Source organism: Notolepis coatsorum, assembly GCF_963971535.1.
Source record: "Notolepis coatsorum genome assembly, chromosome: 13".
Taxonomy (NCBI): domain Eukaryota; kingdom Metazoa; phylum Chordata; class Actinopteri; order Aulopiformes; family Paralepididae; genus Notolepis; species Notolepis coatsorum.
The window spans coordinates 28,571,502-28,583,209 of NC_140177.1; positions in this window are offsets into that span (position 1 = coordinate 28,571,502).

Sequence of the window (11,708 nt, forward strand, 5' to 3'; positions counted from 1 at the left end):
ATACGGAACTTCGTAAGGACTCATGTAGATACATGGTCAGACATTCCTCAGCATCAAGCACTGGAAAATATAATTAATGTTAGACCAGGTAGTAAAGGGGCGGTGACAATAATATACCAGACACTTCAATCAGGTAATAGTTAGCACAGAAAGATATAGGACTGAGTGGGAGTCAGAACTGGGGATACCCCTCAATGAGGAATTCTGGGAAACATGTCTTACAAATATTCACCGGTGCTCTGTAAATGTTAGAATCAACTTGATTCAATTTAAAGTGATACACAGGTTGCACTACTCAAAGGTGAAAGTGAATAAGATGTATCCTAGCGTATCACCACTGTGTAACAAATGTAAAAATCAAGATGGTACCCTTACACATCAACTCTGGTCTTGTCCCAACTTACACACGTTCTGGTCTGATATATTTGACTTTTATTCAAAAGTTTTTAATAAAAAGTGGGAACCCTGCCCCTTAGTGGCCATTTTGGGATATAGTGACGATGTCACTAAGTACTCTGAAAATGAAAAAAGGCCGATTTAGGTGCTGTGTTGGCTAAAAAGCTCATTTTGAGACTTTGGAAGTCGGATGCAGCACCTTCATTTGAAATGTGGATGAGAGAGCTGGGGGAGACCCTCTACTTAGAGAGGCTTAGATTCAAAAATACAGGACGGAGAAAGGTGTTTGATACGACATGGGGACCGGTGTTGGACTACTTAAAGGGTCTGAGGGAGGATGAAGAGGATATATAAGTTCAAAATGTTACTCGTATTACAGCAATGTCTGAAGGTATAATCTCTGTGGTGTCTTGGCTTTTGGCCTTTTTTCTAATGATATATAAAATGAAATATAAGTTCAAAAAGGTCACTCATATTACAGTAATGTCTGAACTGAAGGTATAGTCGCTGTTGTGTCTTGGCTTTTGGCCTTTTTCTAATCCTCTGTTTTTTATTTTATTTTTTTTGTCTCTTTTTTCTTTTATTTCCCAGCAAAAATCTAGCTTATTTAACTATCCTGTTTATATCTATGTATGGACCCGCCAAAAGAAAGAGAATGTTTATTCTTACTTTGAATATTTTTTGTTATATGCCGCTGGACAATTGTTTTTGAACAAGAAAAAAAAATAAGATTGCATGTGTGCATCAATATGGAATGTAACTAAAGTAATGTGCAATAAAAATACTTGTAAAAAAAAAAAAAGTATTGTTTTAGATATTGTGGATAATTAAGATGAATACATTTGAAAATAAATTGTAACCAGTAAAAAAAAAAAAAAAAAAAAAATGCAATAAGTTATGTATTTGTCAACTTGTCAATGCAATTAAACTTTCAAATTTAGTTCTGATGTTCCCATTAAAACACATGGTGACAACCAACCCATAGTGTGTGACAACCATCCCCATGATGGGGTTGGCTGTCACAATGTGTCAGAGTGTCTTTATAGGTGATTAACTCTTTGTTATAATATGTTGGAAAATGAGAGGGATACACATTTCAAGCCAACATCTTAAGCTTCAATTTAATGTAGGAATGACTATTGAAAGATGTTTTGACTATGAGCAATTCACACTAGAGTAAAAAGTGTGACAACGTCCCCCGTTCTACTAATCTGTAAAATAATACAGTGAATTTCCCGTGAAAAAACATTTATTTTTTACAGTAGTCCAAATCAAATTTGTATAATCTTTTTCCCAGCACTTCCTTTTCCCCTTGTATTGCACACTTAATTTGGGTGGGTGTAACAACACACCACATTTTAAATCAATTATTTCCTTCCCTGCCTGTCTGCCCCACACCCAAGAATAAAAGAAAAACGTGTACAAACTGGGCATAGACAGTGTTCCTGGCTCCACAAAGAGCAGCTAATTGATTAATCAAAGCTAATTATTTTTTTTATAATATGCAAAATCCAAGATTTGTCTTTTTCTTTTTCGTATTGACATATAAAACATACTCAGACTTATACAGACATACCAAAAACAGACATGGAAATAATAAAAAATACGTACCAAAAAAAAAACAGTACTATATATATATTATGCATATTTATTACATGGCGTTTTAACATTCGCCGAAATGCTTGATTGTGATTGGTCAATAGCGCTCGGCAGAGGTCCGTTATTACTCGATAACGGACCTCTGCCGAGCAATAATGACCGCTGTTCGCAGCTGGAGCAATCAAGCCCACTGACACACACTGCATCAGTGCAATCAGTCCACACACCTGCCAGCTGCCGGCGATAATAATAACTTTATTTGGGCTGACAGCGGACGGAGCCACATAACAACTGCGTCTGCATTTGATCTCGTTTTGTCGATGGTGTAAAATGAATTCGGTATATTGTTAGTAAGTTAGCCATGTAATAAGCGGGATAATGTATAGCTATACTCGTGTGTATATAAATGTGTGTCTCAGCTATGTATGTGTGTGTCTCATATGTGTATATCTCCGATTCTAGACAAATCCATACAAACACAAGGCAAAAAATTTCCCCTTTAATCATACTAAAATGAATGTAAAATATCTGATTGTCATGAAATATGACATTGTGGAGAGAACTGAATGTGACAGTCTCTGTCTTTCTCTCAGTGAGAGAGATGGTTAACATTTTTAACCGGTTTTCTTTACTTTCTTCTTTGTAAATCAGAATATAGATCTGTTTTACTCTCCAATGTGTACAGAAATTACCCCAAACAAACCTTTTACAGCTACAAAATAAATAAATAAATAAACAAACTATTAAAAACTCATATTTGTTGTCTTGTGTGTCAGACAAGAGCTCCTTCGATCACCTTGAAAACACGTCTATTCTTATTTTTGGTGTCGGGGCTATCCGACTGTTTGCATTTTGGATCATTGATTGGGCCTTTAAAAGCTTGTATGTAAAGATGTTGAACAGAGAAATGAATTGGCTATAGGTAAGTGCAGGTTTTCTAGGCTCAGCAGAAAACTTTTCAATCCCATATCAGATCCATTAACAGTTGCACCATAAACCAATTTTAACAGGAGCCGATGATTCCCATAGATGATATGCAGCAGCTAACTACTAGAATTATAATATACAGGATGAAACCCAACTCCAACTAAGCATTGTTTTTGCCTGAGGAAGCACTATTGCTAAGGTCTATTAATGATAAAGCTATAATCACATTGGATATGCATTATGAACTCAACAGGAACATTAGCTCACCGGCCGTTAGCCGTTTCATAATCCATCTTCAGATTTTGGTCTATCTTAAAATGGTTATGCTCGCCCTCTCAGGAAGGAGTTGATGTTTAACACTAGGAAGAAAGTGTCTCATGTGCCGATGTCCTGGTTTCATAAATGATGAGTCATGGGCCTACTGTGGAGGGAGAGTTATGTTTCTCATTGGAAAAATAAACATGTCAAATAGGCTATTATCAAATAAATAAATAATAATAATAATAATAATAATAATGATGATGATAATCACAATAATGATGATGATAATAATAATAATAATAATAATAATAATAATAATAATAATAATAATTGTTGACAGAAGGGCGGCTACGTGGCGTAGTGGGCAAGGCGCTCGCCACGAAATGCTGGAGACGCTGGGCTCGTCAGTTCGAGCCCAGCGCTCCACATTTGCTTTCAGTTTAGCTGGTCGTCCGTACTAATACACATTGGCCGTATTAGGGGGTGGGAAACTGATGGGTGGGGATCGGGCGTTGTGGACAGCGACTCCTACAGGTCGGTTGGTGCACCTGCGCAGTAGAATCAGGAAGTGTCGGGGGCAGCGTGAGCCTCCCACGCGTTACTCCTCGCCACTGAGAGATCGAGCTGCGCAGGTGAAAAGATGCGACTGCTGTTACCTCAAGTACCGGAGGGGACTTGTGCTATGTATGACTTAGTCCACATTGCAGCCGGCTTGTGGGAGGCAAGAAACAGCGTCCGTGACAGGGGAGGGTTGAATTGGATGATACGAAATTGGGGGATGGGAGAAAATATAGAAAATGGGAGAAAAAGTGGATCAAAAAGAAATAATAATTGTTGACAGAATTGGCTATGGGGCGACAATAATATAAACATGAGGCATGGTTTCTACCTTGAGCCCTTAACACATTCCCTGCCACCACTTTGATCATCTTATACCATTCTCTGCCAGTACTGTAAGTCTATGGAGATGTTCACCGTCTTTGCAGGGCTATAACTTTTTAAATTATATTGCTAAATTGACATTACTATGGCCCATTCAACATCGATTATCTATCGTTCAGGATGTAGGAACGTTTAACTTTTTCATTCACACATTTATACGAAAATACCGTCTAGAGTATAAATATGTTTTTATCGTTTTCTGCAGTAATTCCTAGAACGTGAGATATAGGCATAAATGCATATATTAGATTATCAAATGCCGTTTGATACCGATCGACGCTATATTAAAAATTTCAACTGTACATGGTCCTAAATGTTATGACTGATCATGCGCGGGTGAACGGGGGGGGGGGGGGTCGTTTATAATTCCGTGATCGTCGTTAAATGCTTCATGTAGTATGGGTGATATATAGATCAGAGCAGTTTGTATGGATAATAATAAAAAAAAAAAATTGAAACTCACGGCAGCCTCCTCTTAGCGTTGGGCGATGATACTGGAGCAAACAGATCCCAGTTATGTGATGGGGATCGAGGCGATCCATTTCCGGTTTGTATAATAATAATAACAGCCCAAATCATGTGGATTATTGAGTTATGGCAGCGATCCATATCCACGGTGTGAGGCTAGAGTTCTGGGATGATAAACGAGTGGCCGGACAGATTTAGGGGACGGACCGAGCTCCAACGGGCATATCCGGTTTGGCAACTCGCCGATCAGCCACCAGGTGGCAGTATTGAAGCGTTGCAGAGTTGTGCCGGCTCAGACAATGATCCGTGAGTGAAATATGAATACCATGGCGAAAATATGAAATATGATCAGAATAACGTCGTACGCCGTGATCTGGCAGAATTCGCATGAACTTGAAACCCGTTCTATGACGTTATTGGCGGAGAAAGTGTTAATCGGCGTGGTTTATTATTTGCATTGGTTCATAGTACAGCAGCACATGAGGTCTCCTCTCCGTGAGAGGTAGATGGGGAAGAGATAGAGGGGGAGGAGACATCTCCTTAAATACCCTCCACCTGGCGGTAGCATTAGCGGCTCCGCCTATAGCGCCCTCTAGTGGAAACAGTTATGTACAGTCAGTGGAAACAGTTGTGTACAGTTAGACAGTTACTTGCAATCCTACATATAACCTCTAACTTTAACACTCCCACTTAGGGTTGTCTAGCACACTGTATAACTTCTTCAAAAACAATTTACAAAGAAAATAATACAGTTCAGAACATCAAAAAGAATATGGCAGTCAATATTTACACACCAAACATGACCTCTGCAAGTCTTTTCAATTTCAGTTTGGAAGCAGGTTTCGTCATAGCGTCTGCTACCATGTCGTCTGTTGGACAATAAATCAGTGTCATTCTTTCTTCTCTGATGACAGATCTGATGAAATGATATTTTATATCGACATGTTTACATCTCTGTCGGCACACAGGGTTTCTAGCAATTGCAATGGTTCCCTGGTTGTCCTCGTAAACAACAGTCTTCTTATATACATAGGTATCCATCCCTTCGAGCAGTTGTTCTAGATAAATACATTCCTGTATTGTCATAGCTAGAGCCATATATTCGTCTTCACAAGTTGATAGTGCCACCTTTGAAAATAAAAAACAACGATATTCAGAGTGCGGTCCCTACCTCCCTTTTTCGTTCTCACATGTTGTCTTTGTGACAAACTTGACTAGCCTGTGTTTCTGCACTCTCCCTTTACCGGGATGATAAACTAGGAAAGCGGGGCTTCCTTTGTCGTGCCCTACAAAGAGTCCTTTTTCACATCTGGACTCGAGCTTCCCTCTGTCCTGCAGGTAAGCATAACACACTGATCCAAATTGGTGCATTCTAGCTAGATTACACTTCTTTCCTGTCAGTGCTGTATACAGGGTGGTGCCTGTGTGCTTATTAAAGCACCTGTTTCTGGTGTAAGCGGCTTCTTGCACCGCATAATGCCATAGACTCTTAGGTAAGTTACTGTCTACTAGCTTACACCTAGCCATTTCGAAAAGAGTGCGCCATTCCCTCTCTGCCACTCCGTTCTGGTGTGGGGAATATGGACATGACGTCTCGTGTCTTATCTTGTTCCTTCTCAACAGTGATTGGAACTCTCTGTTTGTGAACTCGGTTCCGTTGTCGGACCTCAAGCATCTTATGTTACCATAAGGGGCTATGTCTGCCAGGAATTTCTCCGTGGCCTGGAGTGTGTCACTATTTGCTTTGAGAAAGTAAACAAACACTGCCCCTGTGCACACATCTGTAAAAGACTGTACATATCTAAAGCCTCCTATGGACTCGTTGCTTACTGCAGTGGTTCCCAAAGTAGGGGTCGCGACCCAAAGGTGGGCCGCGAGCAGCCACGGGTGGGCCGCGAGATGATTTAAATTTTTTTTTTTTTTTTTTTTTTTTTTTTGTCAGGTCACTGAACTTAGAAGCAGGCCAGGACAGTGTTTCTAGTTGTATTCTAAAATTCTATTCTATTGTATTCTAAAATGTGACTATATGGTTTTATATTAACTTAATAAATAAACAAAAACGAAAAATCTACTTATTTCAACGAACATTTCAAACTAAATAACAGATTATGCACATAAAACGCTGAAAACAACTGAAGCAACAATAGTATTTTAATGAGGCTATTATTATTATCATTATTATTTTGCAACAAGTTAGCCCTCTCATAAATAGCACATATAAATGAATAACTAACTTGAACTAACTTAATAGGATTGAAGTGATATTTGGCTTAAAAAATCGGTCGCCTGGCAAAAAAAAAAAAAAAAAAAGCCAGACGATGTGCATTGGGCCGCGGCTCTCTGACGCCTTATTTTCTGGGCCCCGGCCTGAAAAGTTTGGGAACCCCTGGCTTACTGGACCGGCTAGATCTGTGTTAACTAGCGCAAGTGGTACCTTTACTTTTTCTGTGGGATTTCTGTTTCTCGATTGAGTAAACTTCCCCTTTATGCACACTACACATTATTTGTCAGGTCTACGCTTTTCACCTTCAATGTGCATGCCTTCTGTCACTGCTTGCAGTTTCAGTAAATCCTCGTAATTACAATGACCCATAATCTCATGCCATGTCTGAATATCGTTGTCACGCTACTGTCACGTTGACAGTCACGCTACACATATCATTATTATCATTACATTTGTCGTTGTCATTACACTCTGTTTGCAGATAATACATTCTCTGGTACACCTTTATGTTAAATCGTGTACCGTCAGGCTCTACAAGAAAATGTTTACCTTCATCGAAGAATACTTTGGCACCGTTCGCAGTAGCAGCTATTACAGAGAATAGTCCTTGTGGGAACGATGGTACGTAGAGAGCGTTCTTTAACGTCACTGTACACCGGCGCCCCTCACTGTCTGTGAGGCATACCTGTGCGTCTCCTCTCTCTTGCGCCAACCCGTAGGTGCGCTTCCCGTCTGCCAGCTCCATGCTGTGTCTCTCCGGGTGGAAAGTGTTGTCAAAGTTCTTGAACCGACTCCTGTCGTTGATGACGTGGGACGACGCACCTGTGTCCACGATCAGTCCCTTTCTTTGGGCCTGCTGCAGCTGCGTTGGCCTGGTGACGTACGCTGTCTGCGCCCCGAAGATGAAGTCTTCTTGTCCTGCTACTCTCCGGGCGTCATCTCGATTCATCTCACGTCGACCGTCGCCGCCATCTTGTCCGCTGCCGCCATCTTGTCCACAGCCGCCATCTTGTCCATAGCCGCCGTCTCGTCCATGACCGCCATCTTGTCCATGCGCGTATCGCGCGCTCTGGTCGCGTTTCTTCATGCACGCTCTGTCTGTGTGCCCCGTGGATTTGCAGAAGCTACACCAGACAGTCTTTGTGCAGTCGCCTTTCCGATGGCCTTTTTCTCCGCATCGCCAACACGCCAGCTCCGTCGTGGGCCTGGTCTTCTCCCTCGGCGTCGCTCGGGCCTTCATCACCCTCTCTCCCGCCTCCGCGGCGGCTGGGTGGATATCTTCTGAGGCCTCGAAATTTCGTAACTTGGCCTTGAACTTTCCCAGCGTCATGTCCGCTGAACCGTGTGTTACCAGGAGTGTGAACGGTTTGTACAGCTCCGGTAGTCCCCTCATCACCATCGCCATCATTAGCCCATCGCTTGGTGCTTCTCCTGCACTCTTCAATGCCGTCATGATCTGCTCAGCTCTGATGACGTATTCGGTCACAGTCTCGGTGTGCCCCTTCTTCAGTGCTGTTAGTGTTATGTAGAGGGCCTTGCCCGATATAATGTTCTCTCAACACCCCCAGGCTTTCTCGGCCTTTGTCTTTAGTGTCGCGGAATATCAGCCCCAAGCTTGTGTCGTCGAGCAGTGGTGCTAACTCACAGTATGCATCTGCATTACGCTTGTCGTCCAGGGCTTGTGCTTCCGCCGTCAGGTCTCCCGTGGGGGCCGTCAAGATCGTCGTCTTCAGTCCCACACCGTGCATGCAGCATAACATGCGCTCTTCCCAGAGCTCATAGTCCTCTGCCTTTCCATTGAATGAGGGCCATTTGCTCCTTCCCTTGGTCGCCATCCTCCTTTTTGATGGTAGGCCTAGCGTCTAGCCACGCGGTGCTCCCGGTGCTAACCTAGCCTATACTTCAGCTAAACTTGCTACCCTTATTATTTCGCCCCTGCGTGATCTGGGCCCATAACCTGTTGACAGAATTGGCTATGGGGCGACAATAATATAAACATGAGGCATGGTTTCTACCTTGAGCCCTTAATCGGCGTGGTTTATTATTTGCATTGGTTCATAGTACAGCAGCACATGAGGTCTCCTCTCCGTGAGAGGTAGATGGGGAAGAGATAGAGGGGGAGGAGACATCTCCTTAAATACCCTCCACCTGGCGGTAGCATTAGCGGCTCCGCCTATAGCGCCCTCTAGTGGAAACAGTTATGTACAGTCAGTGGAAACAGTTGTGTACAGTTAGACAGTTACTTGCAATCCTACATATAACCTCTAACTTTAACAATAATAATAATAATAATAACAATAATGATAATAATAATAATAATACTAACATTAACACATTGGGTGCCACACCCCTTTGCCAGCGCCTTAGTCAATGGGAGGTCGGTGATATTTGCGAACGCTTAAACTATATCTTAAATGATGGCTATGGGTCTAAAACACCCCTCGCTTATCAATGACTTGCTTGCAGGCAACATGTATGAAACGGATTGGTACATTTCCGTTTTATACCGTTTTGAATACGAGTATAGTTTCGGAGAGTTCTAGTAATTTCAGAGAAATTCCGCGATAATAGCCCTTTAGTGGAATACACAAAACACGTTGTAATTTTTCGGCTGATTTATGATTTATTGATACAACGTTATAGTCCGAAACACATAATCGAAAGCTGCTCCGAGCCTCCCCAGTGAATGTGGTAACAGACACTGCTTGCCAGAGATGGGGAAACCCTGGAACGGAGTTTTTCTCTCATGCACTTTTTCACCCAATCCAATCCAATGATGTGCATTACCATCCGGGAGACGATAGGCGGCGGTATTTGCCCTTTTCGAGCTCAGAGCCATTCCCAATGATAACGTCAGGCTGGATGGATGAAAAATTAATGGATATCGCTAATAAAATAAATAACGATTAAATAACGAGAAAACTCGTTATTGGCAACCAACGCAAGGCGAGAAATAACGAGAAATCTCGTTGTTGGCACCCAATGTGTTAATGATGATGATAATAATAATAATACTAACAATAATGATGATAATAATAATGGTTAGGATAATAACAATGATGATGATGATGATACTAATAATAACAACAATAATGATGATGATACTAACAACAACAACAACAACAACAACAACAACAACAACAACAACAACAACAACAACAACAACAATAACAATAATGATGATAATAATAATAGTAATAATAATAACAATAATAATAATGCTTATCATAATAATAATAATAATAATAATAATAATAATAATAATAATAATAATAATAATAATAATAATAATAATAATAATAATAATAATAATAATAATAATAGGGCTCATACTGTATCTTTTAAATGTTCGTAGGGAGCAATACTCCCTAGTTCTACAACTGAGAGCTTTGCTGTGTTATGGAACACAGAGACAGCCATTTATTGCAGGCCAGAGGAATGGGGAGGAATTAGGTGCTGCTGACCTTTGACCTCTGAGGTCACCACTGCTGTGTTAAAAGCATAAACTATTCCCTGTTCAGGGTCTTAAATGCACAAATTGTCTTCAATAATTCATGGGCTCATGGGACCAAGCTAGTCCTTCTATCTGGACATTGTAAATCAGGATGTGATGCTATGTTACTCACCATCAAGAGGTATTACAAAACCAATCGTCTAAATGACTAATGATCTGGTAAACATCCGGACTGTGTGCATTAACTAGAAGCTCTTAAGACTCCTAATGCTATGATGATACCCATTCGTGATCGTATCAAAACGCGCATCATTAGTGAATACATGTTATTATCTTTCTTAGATTTAAAATAACATAGTCTCCAAAGTCAATCGCATAGCAGAATACTAGGGAATAATACGGTAACGGGTAAATAAATCTAACTCTCGTATCTCTTCTGATTGCAGAGGTTTTGGTAGAATAATATTTGTGTGGGCTGAGAGTCTAAAAGAGAGGGTTGAGATTTTACTTTTTCTGGAGGGCGTGGCTTTCTAAATTCCAGATGAGGCCAACAAGGACAAGCCACTATAAAGCCCACTTAAGCAGAGGCATCCTCCATGTAAATATTGAACACAGATGGTGTAGATTTCCCCCTCACTGGCGGTTCAGGACTTTAGAAGCCTAACCCTAATGATCATCTACCAAGCCTCCGCGTTCAGCATGGGACGTGAAAGCGTTCTTTTGCACCTGTGTTTTTGTTCACGATATTGGCACCAGCCCGCTTTTAGCAGTGCTAGTGCAAGTCAATGGGGTATGAAGCTATTCGTCTCTAACATTACACAAGGTTTCCATCTATTATTAGCTCTACAAATAGTACGAAAACATTAAGGAACCGTCTGAAAGGATTTGCATGTGATTTTAAGAGAAATGGTTTCACACTCCATTGACTTCCATTAGAGAAATGCTTGCGTACCCCATTGACCTCCATTAGCATTGCAAACAAACCCTATGAGGAGGTTGCTGCCAGTTTCTCAAAAGCCAAAACACTGCTGGAGAAAAAAAAACATCTTCACACTTTTAGTGATCAAAAAGTTATAAAGATACAGAAATTAAATGAATGAAGCTGTAAACTTCATATCACACATGAGGAAATAATGGGAGTGCAATCTGTCAAATGTGAATTTGAACGTCTCTGCGTGTGATCACACTGTGAGCGTTAGACACACTCATGGCGTCACCTCCTCACTAGGAACCGGCTCTGACCAGGTTTCCAGATGCTCCTGGAAGATCAGAGGAATTAGCCGTAAGACTGATTTATATCCTCCTTCAAAATAATAAACTTCACAGATAAAAAAGAATAGAAGAAATAGTTCTAATAAGGTAAGCATTACAATGCATACTGTACATGAATACATACATATAGGGTTATATCAGAAGTAAGTCACTGCTCTTTTTAAT